At 50.1% G+C, this 17,683-nt stretch overlaps 1 protein-coding gene across 3 annotated transcripts in view; it reads left to right on the top strand.

Annotated features, from left to right (window-relative positions):
* Window positions 1-7,400: 7,400 nt before the first annotated feature.
* KLHL25 (kelch like family member 25) overlaps window positions 7,401-17,683 on the top strand; it is a 36,653-nt gene continuing 26,370 nt past the window's right edge. For all 3 annotated transcript variants that reach the window (XR_012415329.1, XM_005560417.5, XM_065547444.2), the window contains exon 1: window positions 7,401-7,545. The gene's annotated coding sequence lies outside the window, so the exon portion shown is untranslated. The remainder of the gene's footprint in view (window positions 7,546-17,683) is intronic.

The raw sequence follows: 17,683 nt of genomic DNA, 5'->3' as shown, positions 1-17,683 counted from the left end.
ATAGGCCAAACTAGCTTTGGGAAGGAATTTAGTGTATGGTTTAAATACTAGCCCTTCCCAAAAGGCTAAACTCTTCTCGTAAAACAAATGAAACGCCACCACAAAGTCAAGATGAGAGGGGCTGGAATTCTAAATATTAACAGCCATCATTCCAGAGGTCATAAGATTTGCAACTTCCTCAATTACTCTCGAAGATGACATCTCTCTTATGAACCTAAGATTGGCTTTTTGAGATGTCTTTTCAGGCTTTTGCATTTCTAACAACTGGATACCCCCACCTGGACCTGCCAACCAGTTTTGTGGCCCCCAACCAGGAACTGACTCAGCAGAAGAGAACAGCTTCAACTCCCTATGATTTTATCCCCTAGTCAACCAATTGGCACTCCCAATTCACTGGCCCCCTACCCACCAAATTATCCTTAAAAACTCTAATCCCTGAGTTTTCAAGGAAATTGATTTGAGTAATAATAAAACTCCAGTCTCCCACACAGCTGGCTCTGCATGAATTACTCTTTTTCCATTGCAATTTCCCTGTCTTGATAAATTGGCTCTGTCTAGGCAGCAAGCAAGGTGAACATACTGGGCTGTTACAAGCATGTTTTCTATGTCAGACAAAGGTCTTCATGACGGCATTGACAGGGGTGTGGGAGGAAATAATTTAGAGAAAGGGGCTTCACGAAGACTGCTGAGTGACTGCAGCTTCTTTAGATAGAAGGAGTAGGCCGGGTGCAGTGACTCATGCCTGTAATCCCAGCACTTTGGGAGGCTAAGGCGGGCAGATCACTTGAGGTTAGGAGTTCGAGACCAGCCTGGCTAATATGGTGAAACCCTGTTTTTACTAAAAATACAAAAATTAGCCAGGCGTGGTGGCATGCGCCTGTAATCCTAACTACTGGAGAGGCTGAGGCAGGAGAATTGCTTGGGAGGCTGAGGCAGGAGAACCTGGGAGGTGGAGATTGCAGTGAGCCGAGATCACGCCACTGCACTCCAGCCTGGGCAATAGAGTGAGACTCTGTCTCAAAAAAAAAAAAAAAAAAAAAATAGAAGAAGCAGTGAGAGTCAGATTGTAGCAGGACAAGCCACAGACAAAACTTCTCAGACACCGGGTCAAAGAAGGAAGGAGCTTTATTCAGCCAGGAACTTCGGCAGACTTGCGTCTCAAAAGCCGAGCTCCCAAGTGAGCAATTCCTGTCCCTTTTGAGGGCTCACAGCTCTAAGGGGGTGCACGTGACAGGGTTGTGATCAATTGAGCAAGCAGAGGGTACGTGACTGGGGGCTACATGCACCGGTAATCAGAACGGAACAGAACAGGACAGGGATTTTCACAACGCTTTTCTATACAATGTCTGGAATCTATAGATAACATAACTGCTTAGGTCAGGGGTCGATCTTTAACTACCAGGCCCAGGGCACGGCACCAGGCTCTCTGCCTGTGGATTTCATTTCTGCCTTTTAGTTTTCACTTCTTCTTTCTTTGGAGGCAGAAATTGGGCATGACAATATGAGGGGTGGTCTTCTCCCTTAAGATGGCTTCTATCTCAGGCAGTCCCCACACTGCCGCCAGGTGAAAACATGACAGCTTCCTGCCTCCCGCAGTTGCTGTCCCTGCCAGACCCAGCCCTCCTGCTCCTTTGTGTGCCCAGGGCCAGCAGTGACTCACCAGTGACCTTAATCCTGGCTGCTCCCCCAGGAAGGCAACCACCGACACCTGGCTCCTCCCTTGGGAACTGACGCTGACAAAGCCACTTTTTGCCACTACCTTGCCCTGAGTGGGTTCCATCTTTGGGGTGCTAGATTAAAAATTGAAGACTTTATTGAATAGATCCAACACCAAGATCAGAATTTCCTAACTTTATGGTGGTGGACACTATCTCTGAAGCTACATTGAGTTTATTCTGAATTCACTGGATAAATATGGAGAGCTTCCAGATCTGGAGATGAGGCCCTGCTCTCATGGGACTTATATTTTGGAAGAGGAGACAGCCAATCAAATCTCACTTCCCCAAATATAATTTATATCTGTGTATCTTATTGTCAATGCCCTCCATCAGAAACACCTGCAGTTGAACAACTTGAGCTTATTGTTCCGAGGGAGACCACACACGATGGGGTAACCATGAGCATCTCAGTACAGGAGTGTTAAGAAGAACCTATAGTAGAATTTGGGCTTCAGTTGGGTGGCTTTGGAGAGGACCCAAGGAAGTAGGGATTTGCTCTGCATCAGCTGCCCTCAGAAAGCAGGGATAAGTCTGGGATAGGTTATCTTATCCAAAAGGACAGCTGACTAGAGTGAGGTTAAAGCTAGAATTAACCAAGAGGCAGCAGTCATTCATAGCAGCCGGGAGAGGAGGATGTTTGACACTTTGGGGCTTGGACAATGTTAGTGCTTTGTCTATGTTCGGACATGATGATGGAGTGGGCTTGTTTGTCTTGATCACTCATGGTCACAGAGTGCTCTTTTCTTTTCTTTCTTTCTTTCTTTTTTTTTTTTTTTAGATAGAGTCTTTCTCTTGTCACTCAGGCTGGAGTGCAATGGCGCAGTCTAGGCTCACTGCAAACTCCGCCTCATGGGTTCAAGTGATTCTCCTGCCTCAGCCTCCTGAGTAGCTAGGATTACAGGCGCCTGCCACCACGCCTGGTTAATTTTTTTATTTTTAGTAGAGATAGGGTTTCACCATGTTGGCCAGGCTAGTCTTGAACTCCTGACCTCATGATCCACCTGCCTTGGCCTCCCAAAGTGCTGGGATTACAGGCGTAAGCCACCATGCCCGGCCACAGTGCTCTTTTCTGATGCTGATGGTCTATGACATTGTTTATGTTCAACAGGAGAGCACCAAGGCCTAGCTATGCATGTAGGCCAGCTCCTCCCTGCCAGGGGTTGCCTCTCTCTCTCTCTGTGTGTGTATATACTTTCAAGTGGAAGTAAGTGCCTTGGAGATATGGACTAGAGTGAGGGACTGCCAGGAGTGGGGAATGTGGCTGCTCAGGGTGGTCAGGAAGGCCTAGGTGGCAAGGTGACACGTGAGTAGAAACTGGAAGGAATCAGGGGAGGGAACCGAGTGGCCCTCTGAGGGAGAGCAATCCTATAGAACAACAAGGGCAAGGCCCTGAGCAGGAGTGGGCTTGGCCTGTTTGAGATCTCGAAAAGGGATCAGTAGGTCTGCAGCAGAGCATGTCAGGGTCAGGAACAGGGAGGTGGGAGTTGACGTGTGAGGGTGGCCCAGGCCAGACCAGGGCAGGCTTATGGGCCAATGGTAAGACTTTGACCTTCACTCTGAGTGAGGTGGGAGCTACTGGTGGATTTCGAGGGGAAGACAGACATAGTGAGATTATCTTACAAAAAGATTCCCTGGCTGCTGTGTTGAGAACATATTCTATGGGAGCAGGGTGAAAGAGGGAGATGGTCTGGAGGCTGCTATAATGTCACAGAGGAGAGACAATGACAGTATCTCTAGACCAGCCTAGGGGTGGCAGTGGAAGTAGTTACTACTCAGACTCAACAGGGATTTCCTGATGGATTGATGCATGGGGTAGGAGAGAATGATGCCAAGTTTTATCTTACAAAACGAAAGACTGAGTTGTCCTTTCCTGAGATGGGGAAGCCCACAGGGAGAGCAGCCATAGGAGCTCAGTGGAGACAGATTGAGGGTAAGGCGCCCTAGACATGCACATAGAGATACCCAGTAAGCAGCTGCACCCATGGGCTTGGAGTTCATGGAGAAGGCGGGGTGGGAGCACAGCGTTGGCAGTTGCCAGTGCTTATATGAACGTAAGGCATGGGCCTGGATGAAATCACTTAGCGTGTGTAGGTAGGGAAGGGAATAGGTCTTCTTATCTCCCTATGCTCCCTACACTCGCTTCCTGGGCACTCCAATATTTGCAAGTCTGAGAAGTAAGAAGGAATCATCAGAGGAGACTGAAAAGAACATCTGAGGAGGTAGAAAGAAAACCAACAGGCCAGGCGAGGTGGCTCACACCTGTAATCCCAGCACTTTCGGAGGCCAAGGTGGGCGGATCACCAGAGGTCAGGAGTTTGAGACTAGCCTGACCAATATGGAGAAACCCTGTCTCTACTAAAAATACAGAATTAGCTTGGCGTGGTGGTGCAAGCCTGTAATCCCAGCTACTTGGGAGGCTGAGGCAAGAAAATCACTTGAACCCAGGAGGTGGAGGTTGCTGTGAGCTGAGATCGCACCATTGCACTCCAGCCTGGGCAACAAGAGCGAAACTCCATCTTAAAAAAAAAACAAAACCAAGAATTTGATCATCTATTAACAAATATATATTGAATTCTACACATCATCCCAGAATTTCTGAGACTTCAGATTCTGGGCCACCAGGAATACTAGCTAGATGGCAATGCTGGGAGGAAGGTATTGGTAAGGTCTGTTGGTGGACAACAGGCAACTATTCTTCCCTCTTCCTTGTTAACAGAATCCTGGCTTTGAGGAGGCGATGTAATAACATAAAAGTCTACATTTCCCAGCTGCTCTTGCAGGTAGGAAAACTAAATTCTGTCCATAAACAAAAGTGTTATGTGGGACTTCTGCAGTCTACATAAATGGAGCTAATCAGGCTGGAAGACACACATCTGATGTTCTTCCACCATTTTTCCTTCCTACTGTCTGGGATATAGATGTTAGAGTTGGAGTCCTAGCAGCCATCTTGGACTACAGGGCAACCTTGTAAACGGGAACCAAGCATTACAGATGAAGAATAAGAATACAGTAGCCCGTGTTTCTGACAACTGTGGAGTGGCCAACAAGGAATAGCTTGACTTTAGATGTCTTTTGCATAAGCAAGAAACTTCTATCTTGTTTCAGTCACAGCTAATTTGGGGTTTTCTGTCATATGCAGTAAAAACTAATTCTAACGGATATGAGATTTATTCATAGTATTTCAAAACTGTGTAGACAACTTTGGTGCAGCCCCAAGAGTTCTGAGACGAATTCATGGTCCCTGCCCTCCCAGAACTCCCTGCACAGCAGGTGGACTAGGTAAGCAGGCCATTACAACACTGGCTGGTAAGGGCTGTGTTGACGGTAATGCTCCAGGGTCTGCAACAGATGGCAAGGCAAACTTCCTCTCCTCCTCTCATCTTCTTTCAAATTGTACCTAAATTCAATTAACTCCACACGTGTTCTTGGTCTGATTTTGTCCCATTGCTTATACTGTATTTGATTTTAATATATTCTAGTACCTAATTTAAGCCTTGGAGGTGAAGAGAGGAAAAATGATAATGTGGACCAGATTTTATTTGGTTGGCACTTATAATTTTACAGCGAACCTGCATGGAATAATAAGCAACAGTTATAAACTTGCCAAGAATCAATTATGCATGTGGAGCTTCATTCAACCAACAATTCTATAAACACTCTAGTGCTAGAAAATCGGCAGGATGATAAACTACAAATGTGATCTCTGTCATTTCCCTAATGAAGCAATTACTTTGATGCTAATGTGTCACAGTTGGTTCCTTCTGGTAGGTTCGCGGTCTCACTGACTTCAGGAATGAAGCTGCAGACTTTCACAGTGAGTGTTACAGCTCTTTGAGGTGGTGAGGACCAAAAGAGTGAGCAGCAGAAAGATTTATTGTGGACAGGGAAAGAACAAAGATCACAGCGCGGAAGGGGACCTGAGTGAGTTGCTGCTCCTGGCTGGGTGTGGCCAGCTTTTATTCCCTTATTTGTCCCCGCCCATGTCCTGCTGATTGGTCTATTTTACAGAGTGCTGATTGGTCCATTTTACAAACCTCTAGCTAGCCACAGAGTGCTAGTTGGTGCGTTTCTACAGAGCACTGATTTGTGCATTTTACAAATCTCTAGCTAGGTACAGAGCGCTGATTGGTGCGTTTTACAATCCTCTGGTAAGACAAAAGTACTCCAAGTCCCCACTGGACCCAGAAAGTTTTGCTGGCTTCACCTTTCACTACCTTTTCTCTTCTGAAGGCACCTTAACAGTGCACTTGGCAAGCTTCTTACCTCTGGCCAATACTGTTCATAAGTATCAGAACCCTGGTGTCTGCAGATCTGCAGATCTGGGCCAAATGGAAGCACAAAAAGTAATCTATATTGAGCACTTACTACGTGCCAGGCCTATTCCATATGTTATCTTAATCTTTCCCATACCACTGCAAGAAAGGTTTTAGAATCCTCTTCACCAGTAAGAACCAGACACCAGAGAGTCTGAGCCATCTGCTTCAGTCCTACCTAACTCTTGAGGGGCAGGGCGGGGTTTCAAATCCAGAACATCAAACTGTTTCTCAAAAATACCTTCCCTGGTGGTATCTTCTCATCATCTCCCAGTCTTTTAACCCTGGAATATCTGTCCGGTCTAAGCAGCTTTCTACCCAGGGATTCTATTTCCCAGGTTCCACCAGTCACAATCCTATCCCCTCTCCCAAATCTTTGTACGCTTCCTTAAACCTTCCCTGCACCTCCCACCTCCCTCAAGGTGACCTCTGCTTTCTGGGAATTTCCCCGCCCCAGGCTTGACTCTTTCCTTCTTATCACTTTCTATGCTTTACCTTTTGTATCCTTAAGCAACCTACTTGAATTACTGATTATCATTGGGAGGGAGAAAAGAGAGGACATTTATTGTGCACTCATTTTGTCTGGGAGTTTGTCTCCTTTAATCCCCCAAATAATCCGATGAAGAGTTTTTATCTGCCGCTTTACGGATGAGATTGGACACACACAGCAAGCTGAAGGAGTAGTCAGGAGGGAAAAGGACGAGGAATCACAAACCGTTCTCCCCCTCCGAGACGAGTGCATGGTGTGGGCGTCCAGGAAACGTTCCTGGAAGAAATTATTGGATGGATGGATGGATGGATGAATGAATGAACATTTAAAGGCTGGCTTACAAAAGGAGTTTAGTGAGAAATAACACAGAGAGAAGAGCTGAAATACCCCGAAAAATACAGATTTCAAGTACAGGTGGGGTTTGGGGCTGCAGAAAGTCCCAAACATTCTAACAAGCCCAGAGTGAAAGAAAGGGTTTCATTAACACTCGGGCAAATGTGGTTCTGCAGAGTCTAAAGAGATCTACAACACTTGTGACCCGAACACAAAAGAGGCATATGCAATCTACAATGCTCCCTCCGGAAAGCTCTAGAACACCGTCGCGTTTTGTTCCCAAACTTGGGCCGCTGGGGTGGGCAGGCGCCTGTCTCTTTAAGAATCTGGTCGAAGTCCTTTTCCTCGCCCCTCCCCGCCCCCGGCCCCCCCACGCCCCCGGTCCCCCCTACCCCCTCGGGGCCGGCGCGGCGTGGGGCCCACCCCTTTCTTCTCTGAGGCTGCACTGAAGGGTTCGGCTACCCATCCGTCACAGAGGCGATGCCTCTGATTGGCTGCTGCGCTTCGGGCCGGGAGGCGGGGCGGGAAGGCCGGAGAAACTAGTTTGTTGGTGGCGCCTCGGCTATACCGCAGCGGGAGCGTTTTGGACTGTAGAGATCCGGCCGACTGGAGCCACGGCGGGGCCTGCAGAGCTAGCGCGGTCGGCTAGGGGTGGTCTCTGAGGCGGCGGCGGCGGGGAGCGCCTCCGGCAGTGAGTACCCAGGCCGGGCGGGGGCGCCGTGCTCTGGCCGCTGCACCCGCGTCCCCGCTCCCTGCGCTGGGGCTCGCCACCTCCGGGCCGGGCCGGGACCTAGTGCTCGGAGCCCCAACGGGGCTGTGTGTCCCGGGAGGAGCCTGCACGGCTGGGGCGGGGGCCTTGGGACAATGGTGGGGAGCGGCGGCCGGCCGGCACCCCGCGGCTCCGCGAGGGAATTCACCGAGAGCTCTGCGCGAGGGAATGAATTGTTTGGCAAATGGATGTTGCGCGCGGGAGCCGCTACTCTTTCCCCAGGGAGTGGTTGATTCATTGAGTCCGCAGACTCTCTTTTTAAAAAATTACTATTGATCCTGGACAGAGACACTGCTTGTCTTTGAGGACGCGAGCGGCGATGCCCCGCGCCTTGGACGCCCAGGCCGGATGGCTGCCTGCCCGGCGCAGAGCGAGAACCCGGGGTTCACAAGGGGAGGGTCTGCGCGGGCCTGCCCCGGGCCGTTCACGTTCCCCCCTGCCAGGGTCCCTCGTTTCGGTTTGCAGAACTGTCCAGCGGCAGAGAAAGGTCGCATTCGAAGGCACACCCACCTGTCCACCTGGGTGGCGGCCAGCCTAGCAGGTCCAGAGCAAGCCCTCCAGCCTGACTCTAATTCCCACGCTTGCCCTGGCTCCGAGACACCACCGCGCGATGTTACGCCCCCACTCCCCCTGTCTCTTTCGTAGTTGCTTTAGAAGCTTTTCTTTTGGGGGCTTGTGCCCGGGAGATACCAGATACTTTTTTGTGTTGCTGCTCTAAGCCCCCAAAGTGCATTCCCATTGTCTTTGAACAAAGAAAAATCTCTCTAGAGGCCTGACCCCGCGAACTGTGGGTGAGGGGGCGGAACCAGGCCCCTGCAGATTTAATCTGGACGCTCTTGGGTCCTGCTGGATCCCGGTGGCTTTGACCTTGGGGAAGGCGGGCTGGGCTTTGACTCTCCTCGGTAGTCAGGGCAGAGAATGCTAGGTGTCTGGACCATCTGGTTCCACTCTGTCGGCCCAATAGAGGGAGGAAGGGAAGTAAGTTAGCAGTGGCACCAGGAGAGGAGGCAGGATCCCACGGTCTGTATCCTGGAGCAGATTCCAGTGACTGTGATGGGGCCAAGCTCTTTGGGACCCTGGGCCCCAGTCTCCCCATTCATAGGAGGAACTGATGCTCAGTGTGCTGTTCTGAGCTGTGAGGATTCCTGGCATGTTGGTGAAGGCTTGCCTGGGGGTCTGGGGAAGAGTAGGACACAGTCTACCCCATCTCTGGGTCCATTTGGTGTCCCAAGACCGGAGGCCCTTGGGTCCCCAAGCTGTGCCTGTGAAGGTTGACGGAGTCAGTCTTTTTCTGGCCCGGCAGCTATTTCAGTTTTGAGTCATTTGTCAGGCAGTGGCTCCAGGGAGGTTGATAAAAGGGAAGCAGAAATGGAAGACACCTTCATCCTGGGGTCTTGGGCTGCAGTTGGATTTATGTGTGTGGTGCGGAGAGAAGAGCTGAAGACAAGCTGTATGCTCCACATCGGAAGCAGGTTCTGCAGCCCGATGCCCCTTAATAGCGTTTTAAATCTGCGGGCACCCCGTGTGGGCAGAAGAGAGCAGGAAGAAAAGAGAACAATTACCCAGTGAAAAGCAAGCTTGATTCGTCCGTCTATCACTTGGGCGGGGGCAGCGGGGAAGGGTAGTATGAGTGAGAGTGTTACTTAGTGGGTGGTTTGTGACTGATTGATTAATTCATTCATTCATTGTTTGAACAGACCTGAGTGGGCACCTGCTGTGTGCCAGGCCCTGGGTTAGGTGCTGGAGACTCTTCCTTTAGTGAGCACCTACATAAGGGAGTGCCGGCACATGGATTAGGAACCATGACACATCGTAGTGATAGAGGTAGCAAGAGGAGCGGAGGAGACACAGGTGGGCAAGGCTTCTTGGGGAGAGGATGCCTTGACTAAGATGGGAAAGGCATGTCACAGCCCAGATTCCAGGTGTAGGGCAGCCACCTTTTTCCTGTCTCTCACCCACACTTCTCCCAGAGGCCAATTCATTGCCAACCTCAAGATAGGCACAGGTTGAGGCCATGGAGAATGCAAGTGGGATGTGGTGGAAGGTTTGCTCTCTCCCTCGTGTCTGGCCGCACAGTCAGCAGTCCAGCGCATTTGCAGGAAGCTGGATGGCTTCTGGATGCAGCCTCTCTTCTCCGGGGATCCTGAAAGAACCTACGTCCCTGGTCCCAAAGACCAGCCCATTGTCTGAGCCTCTAGTCCCTCTGTACCAGCAGGCAGTGTAGGCGTAGCCTGGCCAGTGTGGGCAGAGCTGGCACAAGAAAACACAGTGGCCAGACACAAATGAATTGGTTGATTGAAATGCTGGTTTTCATCTAATGTGGTAAATTTCATAATTTAATTGCCTCAGCCAGCCAAGGCTGTTGAAGCATTTTCCCCACCAGGAAACACTTAGTTGGAACAAGCTGTGGGTAGAGAGGGGAGGTGCAGAGGAGCAGGGAGGAGGGAGAACTTAAGCATCCACAGCTTTCAGTCACAGCATCCTAGCAGGACTTATCAATCAGCAGCTATCCCCAGCTGATGGAAGTCAGCCCAGCCCCTACAGCAGGTTCCAACCCCTTTCCTGGACCACCTCATTGCCGTACCAGCCTAAAGGTGTCAAAAGCTGATACCTGTCATCTTCAGGGCCTCATCATCCCATACTGCCTCCAGGTCCTTCTGGGGCTGTTAGGAGCTGGGGAAGGGGTGCTGTGGGATTAGGTGGGGAAGCGAAGGGGTTTAGGGATAGGAAGGGCTCCCTGTTAAGTCCTTTTAACCCAGGAGCAGTGGAAAGAGCATGGGCTCTGGCACCAGACTGGTGTTCAAATGCTGTGGGTCTGTGATCAAGTTCCTTAACCTCATTGAGCTTTCTTTGTTAGCTTTTCTCAGGGATATGGTGAAGGTTAACCACCATATTATGCAGAATCCCCTAGAATGGGGTCTGGCACCAAATGGGTGTCAGTCATGCCAGGCTCCCCTTTCCCTTTTTGGTTTTGGTCTCTGGGTGTAGAATTGAGCTTGGGTGCTTTTGCTCTGCAGCTGATTTGCAGCCCTCCCCTGAGCCCCCAGTCACCTCCCCCTACCCCTGCCCCGTCCCTCTCTTGACACTCTTTCTTATTGCTAAACCTTTCCTTCCAAGCCCTGCCCCAGCACCTTGTTGGATGATAAAGGATACGTGTGTATGTATTGACCTTTTTTTCTTTTAAGAAGGAGTCTCGCTCTGTCGCCCAGGCTGGAGTGCAATGGTGCCATCTTGGCTCACTGCAACTTCCACCTCCCGGATTCAAGCAATTCTCCTGCTTCAGCCTCCTGAGTAGCTGGGATTACAGGCACACACCACCATGCCTGGCTAATTTTTGTATTTTTGTAGAGATGGGATTTCTCCATGTTGTCCAGGCTGGTCTTGAACTCCTGACCTCAGGTGATCTGCCTGCCTCAGCCTCCCAAAGTGCTGGGATTACAGGCATGAGCCACTGTGCCTGGCCTTTTTTTTTTTTTTTTTTTTTTTTGAGACAGAGTCTTACTCTGTTGCCCAAGCTGGAGTGCAGTGGTGCAATCTCAGCTCACTGCAACCTCCACCTCCTGAGTTCAAGCAGTTTTCTGCCTCAGCTTCCCCAGTAGCTGGGATTACAGACGCCCGCCACCACACTCGGCTAATTTTTGTATTTTTAGTAGAGATGGGGTTTCACCATGTTGACCAGGCTGGTCTTGAACTCCTGACCTCGTGATCTACCTGCCTTGGCCTCCCAAAGTGCTGGGATTATAGGTGTGAGCCACTGCGCCTGGCCTTTTTTTTCTTTCTTTCTTTAATGGCAGCTCTGTGGTCTCAGAAATCAATTTCATTGAGAAATTGCACCAAATTTTCTGCAAATACATACAAATCTTCCCAGCCATACTTTTCTCCCACAGTGGTCTCCCGTGCCCTGACTTGGGTACAGAGTATGAGGCTCACCTGGGCCACGTCTTGTTTCAGTGTGACCAAGGTCTGAGGCCAACTCCGTGTCTTCACCATCCGGTAGCTAGAACCTTCAGATCTGGAACCTGTTGGCAGAAAGAGCACTTGAGTTGGAGTAGGGGAGTCCTGCTTGGCCCCTGCTTGGCTGTGTGACGCCATGCAGGTTCCCTTACCTCTGTGAGCCTCAATTTGCTTTCCTGTATAATACTTCTATTAAATATTTTGCTATAGAATTTCAAAAGTTCTTGCAAGCTCTGGTATTCAGCCGTTTTATAAGGCTTGAGTTACTTGCTTAGCCCTTCTGGTCAGGAAGAGCTTGAGCAGCCAGTAGAATACAGAGGGGCCAATTTAGAAGTCAGGAATGGACTGGGCACGGTGACTCACGCCTGTAATCCCAGCACTTTGGGAGGCTGAGGCGGGCGGATCACCTGAGGTCAGGAGTTTGAGACCAGCCTGACCAACATGGAGAAACCCCATCTCTACTGAAAATACAAAATTAGCTGGGCGTGGTGGCTCATGCCTGTAATCCTAGCTACTTGGGAGGCTGAGGCAGGAGAATCGCTTAAACCCAGGAGGCGGAGGTTGCTGTGAGCCGAGATCGCATCATTGCACTCCAGTCTGGGCGACAGGTGCAAAATTCTGTCTCAAAAAAAAAAAAAAAAAAGAAGTCAGGAATGGGGTTCTAGTTCCAGCTCTGCCTCGGATGTGTGCCGTGGGAATTGGGCAAGTTACTTTCTCTAGTTTTTTCACCGGTAGAATGAGAGGGGTGACGTAAGCAAGCTCCTAGTTTCCTGGAGACTCGATTGAGATTTTCCCAGTAACTCCAAAGGGACGGGGCTATTCTTGAGCCTCCGTCAGTTCCCTGTCCTTGCCCACTGCCTCAGAGTTTTGGGCCTCCTGCGAAGGGGTGGTGGAGACAGAAGACTGCATCAGGGAGCACCAGGCTGGGCTTAGGGGAGCAGGCGAGGGCTCAAAGGAAGGTGGTGTATGGGTTACTCATTTCCCAAGGCTGCCACTCTGGTTGTGGGCAGGGAGCTGGGCAGCAGTTCATGGGAGCACCAGGATGACCCCCTCTGGAATGGCTAGGGTGAGACCTCCCTAGTGGGATGTCCCTTGGGCACAGAGCCAGGGCCACCTCCCAGCAGAGAGTTGGACAACGAGCTCTGAGGAGCAAGGGGGATCTTAAGCAAATTAGCCGGACGTGGTGGCAGGTGCCTATAATTCTAGCTACTTGGGAGGCTGAGGCAGGAGAATCACTTGAACCCTGGAGGCAGAGGTTGCAGTAAGCTGAGATTGCACCATGGCACTGCAGTCTGGGCAACAGAGTAAGATTCTGTCTCAAAAAAAAAAGGGGGGATCTTGAGGGAGCCCAGTGGGGCAGGAGGAGGCGGCTGAACACCAGCCTGCAAGACCAGTTGGATGACTCCTCCCACGGGGAAGCAGAGCTGAGCAGGCCGTGGGAGCGCTTTGCCTGCTGCCACCAGCCCAAGGGCCACATTCACCTTAGGTGTCACTCCCCACCCACCTCTGCCAGGAGGAGCCTTCCACCATCAGCCATGTGGTGAGGAGTAGGATGCAAGGAAAGAATGGAGACAAAAAAGCCTTGCTTACATTTTTGCCTGTTCCCATTGGGCCCCCAAGGAGAGGCTGACCACAGATCCATCTAGGCTGAGCATAATTAATTTCCTAATTGAGATAAGGAGAAGCTTTGCTCATTCAAACCGCAGGACAAGCTGCCAGCCAGGTTTGCTGTTGGCCAGGCCAATTTGTGAGAGGAGTGAGGGCCAAGAGATGGAGCAGTTCTCTTTCTAGAAAACTATGGCGATTCCATCCATTGCCCAGAGTTCATATTCTGCACTCTAGCTGAGCTTGTGAGACCTTGGCAGCAAGTCCCTTAACCTGTGAATGCCTCTGTTGTTCACAGGCTTGGAAATCTGAGGGAGAAAGGTATCCAGCTCCATTCATGCCACAAACATTTATTTAGTTTTCTGAATGGCTCGCCCTGGAGTAGAAGCTGAGGAAAGAAAGTCAGGTTCAAAGAGCACCTGCTTGGGAGCTCAGTGTCTGACGTGGGAGGCAGACAGGTAGTATGGCACAGTGCTAGAGTCTCAATAGTGGGCATGTTGAGAGTCTGCCTCAGTTTCCTCATTGATGAGGTGAGGAAGTGGACTGTTGGTTTCCTCATTTCAAATGTGTCCAGGGAATTTTTTTTCCCCATCTGTTCTCTGCCAGGCTCTGGGATTCAGTGGAGAACAAGGCAAGGTTCTCCCCGGCCCCCTCCTGATCCCACATTCAGCTGAGGGAGGCAGACAACAGACTGACAAAAATATGAAGCTGCAGAGGAAGTAGACAGGGAGGTGTGGGAAGATGGTCAAGTGAGGATGCCCTCCAAAGAGGAGTCAAGGAAGGCCTCTCTGGGGTGGTGACATTTGAGCCAGCCGCGGGAGGATCAGAGAAAGGCCTGCCAGGTGGGGAGCACAGCTCGTGCAAAGACTGGGCCTGTGTGGGCTGCGGACGAAGACACCATGAGGCACAGAGAGGCGCCACACCCTGACTATCTGCAGTCCTCTGGTACAGGGGGAGACTAAGGATAACATTGTTCTCTTTCATTTTATTGTTTTTCTCTGATTTAAATAATATATCAATGGATTTCCTTTTTTTTTTTTTTTTTTCTTGAGAACTAGTTTCTCTCTCATTGCCCAGGCTGGAGTGCGGTGGCGCGATCTCAGCTCACTGCAACCTCCACTTCCTGGGTTCAAGCGATTTCCTGCCTCAGCCTCCCAAGTAGCTGGGATTATAGGTGCAAGCCAGCACGCCCAGCTAGGATTTCCTTTATAAATGAAAAGTATAGGAAAAGATGGAGCACAGTGTGAGGGTCCATCCTCTCCTTTGTATCTGTCCACAGATGGATGCATACCCTTCTAGTCCTCCGTTGTATGTGTAGATTTTGCATTTATGTAATTTGAATTATACTCAATACTCTACAACTTATACCACTTAGTGTGTGGTGGAGCTCTTTTTCACAGTGTCGTCATATTCCACACTGCAGCCAAACCATCATTTCCTCTCATTGTGTCCTAAGGAGAGACTTTAGGTCATGCCTCATTTTCCCTGTACGATCAATGAAATCTTGTGTGTCCTTGATCATGCATCTTTATGAGCAAGTGTGATTATGTTAAATTTCATTGTCAAAGCCAAATGCCTTTTGCAAAGACTTATTCAGTTTACTGTCCCACTAATAATAGTGCCTGAGTGCCCATTTCTCTACAGACTCACCAATTTTTTTTTTTTTTTTGAGATGGAGTTTCGCTTTTGTCACCCAGGCTGGAGTGCAATGGCGTGATCTCGGCTCACAGCAACCTCCGCCTCCTGGGTTTAAGCGATTCTCCTGCCTCAGCCTCCCAAGTAGCTGGGATTGCACGCATGCACCACCAAGCCCAGCTAATTTTGTATTTTTGGTAGAGATGGGGCTTCTCCATGTTGGTCAGGCTGGTCTCAAACTCCTGACCTCAGGTGATCCGCCTGCCTTGGCCTCCCAAAGTGCTGGGATTACAGGCATGAACCACTGCTCCCAGCCCCCACATTTTTGGTATTATCCGCATTTTTAGTTTTAGTTAATGTGATGGGGCAGCGGGGGCGGAGGGGGAGTGCAGGGGCGGTGGAATCTCATTGTTCCATTAAAAAAAAAAAGTTTATTCAGGCTTTGTCCTTTGATTCTAGTCCACGTTTGTCTTTCCAGAAGATCAAAATTTATTGAGTGATGGTTCTGCCTCTCATTGGTCTCTTGACCTCAGCTGGGGACTCATCTGTGAAATGAGGCCGTTAATCCCTGCCCGCCCCTGCCCACCACTAGGCTGCTGTATTTTTTACATGGGAAAATGTTCCTAAAAGTTCATTTTATGCCGAGAAGCTCAGCAAACATGAAGAGGCATGGTTTTTTACTAGGGAAATGGAAGTATCTGGAACATTTGAATGAATTCAGGTGTTTCTAAACAGCCAGCATATACAGGGGAGGAGCTGGGGTGACTTTGCCCATGTGCAGTGGAGCTGGCCATAGGTGGGAGGTGTCTGCCTATTGTCCCAGAGATGCACGGGACCTTACCTGGCTGAGAGAGCCATCTGACTGGGCTTGAGAACTCTTCACAGAGGGCTGACCCAGTCAGTGATCTGTCACCTGTCTGCAGGAATAAAGAAATGAGCCAGGAGGACAGAGAGAGTTCCCTAGCTGGTCTAGAAAAAGACCCAGAAAGGGGCAGTGGCCACCACAGACTCAACCCTGTTTACTTGCCTGTGTGGTCCCAGGAGGCATCAGGCCCCGTGATAGAGGAGCCAGGGAACTGCTGACCATGGCCTGGGCCCCAGAGGAATTCATTACTGCTGGGGTTAGGTACCTGGGGACGTTTTGGCCAGGCTCTCCTCACCCTTCAGGAAGCAACATCCAGGTTTGGCCATGATTCCCCTGCTGCCCTGGAGATGACTCAGAACCAAGCTCCAGAGGAGGCTCCTGTGATCCCAGCCAGCCTGACCTACTTGGAACAGTCTCAGGGACGGATGTAGGTAGGGGAAGGGAGAGGGTAACCAAGGGGACAATGGGACCCTCAAAGGGCTTGGTAGGGAGGCCTCCTGCCTTTATACCTCTGCAGCTAGTGAGCAGAAGGGAGAGGGGAGGGGCCTCGCTGAAAGCAGTTTTTGCATTTATTAGACACCTGCTGATTCTGAGAGTTGGGTGTTTCATTAAGAGAGTAAGGGAAGCATCTCACTCTAGAGCTGGTTTTGCATGGGTTCTCCTGGGGCAGGGGGGTGAGTCGGCTGCCTTTGCTGGGCTCCTGTCCCACTGCCATTCTGAGCACAGCTTGAAGGCATTTCGCTGAGTTGGAGTGAGGTCGGATCACCAGGTTTCTTTTCATGCATCAACTGGTATATCTGTGTTGCAGGAAGTTGCAGTTGCTATTTTTACCACTCCAACCAGGACTTTTTACTGGGAGGTACAATTACAAGCAAAATGCCAGGGTTTGGCTGGTTAGCTAAGCCCTGGGAGGCTGCTGTGGGCTGAGGCAGGGCCACTGCACATGGTCCTGTGTTGTACAAAGTAAGACACGTTTGCATGTGGACACACACCTACCCTGGTTGCTGGGCGGCTTTGTCTGAACCACTTCCTGTGCCTGGAGTTTCCTCTAGGTGGGGGAAAAAAAGGACTTTGCTGGGTTTTGCCCGGATAATTGTACCTGGCTGCCGGGCAGCTCCAAAACTGTAAGCCATGTTGTTCTGACTGCCCAGAAAGTTGAAGCTTTGTTAAACGAGATTGAGAACCTACTCTGTGCTACCCACTGTGCTAAGGACCAGGATACATCAGTCTCTGATGTAGGGATACATCAGTCTCTGATGTAGAAATACATCAGTCTCTGCTCTCTAGCATCACATGTTCAGGAATTGAAAATGCAGAAAGCGTGAGTAGTCTCTGCACCTTTTGGATGATTACCTGGTGTGTTTTTAATGTCTATACATTATGACTAGAGGCCAGATGGGGCTTATATTGGTTTCTATTGCAGCATAACACATCACCACAAGCTTAGTGGCTTACTCAGTACCTATTGATTAGTGCACAGTTCTGTAGCCTGGAAGTCTGGGCTGGCCTGACTGCGTTCTCTACTTAGGGTCTCACAAGTCCAAAATCAAGGTGCAGCTGGACTGGATTCTTGAGGCTCTGGTGAAGAATCTGCTTCCAGGCTCAGGTTTTTGGCAGAATCGAGTTCCTTATGGTTGTAGGACTGAAGTCTGTCCCCATTTCCTTGCTAGCCGCAGCTGGGTGCCAGTCTCAATGCCCTCCATCTTCAAGCCTGCAGAGATGTGTCACATCCTTTCTTGCTTCGAATCTCTGACTTTTACTTTAGGGACCAGCTGGAGAAAACGCTGCAATTTTTTTTTTTTTTTTTGAGACGGAGTTTCACTCTTGTTGCCTGGGCTGAGTGCAATGGCGCAATCTCGGCTCACTGCAATCTCTGCCTCCCAGGTTCAAGCAATTCTCCTGCCCCAGCCTCCTGAGTAACTGGGATTACAGGTGTGCACCACTACACCTGGCTAATTTTTTGTATTTTTAGTAGATACAGGGGTTTCATCATGTTGGCCA

This window comes from Macaca fascicularis, chromosome 7 (genome assembly GCF_037993035.2).
Source record: "Macaca fascicularis isolate 582-1 chromosome 7, T2T-MFA8v1.1".
Classification (NCBI taxonomy): Eukaryota; Metazoa; Chordata; class Mammalia; order Primates; family Cercopithecidae; genus Macaca; species Macaca fascicularis.
Note: the sequence above shows the minus strand (reverse complement) of the source record. Positions and strands in the feature narration are given on the sequence as shown.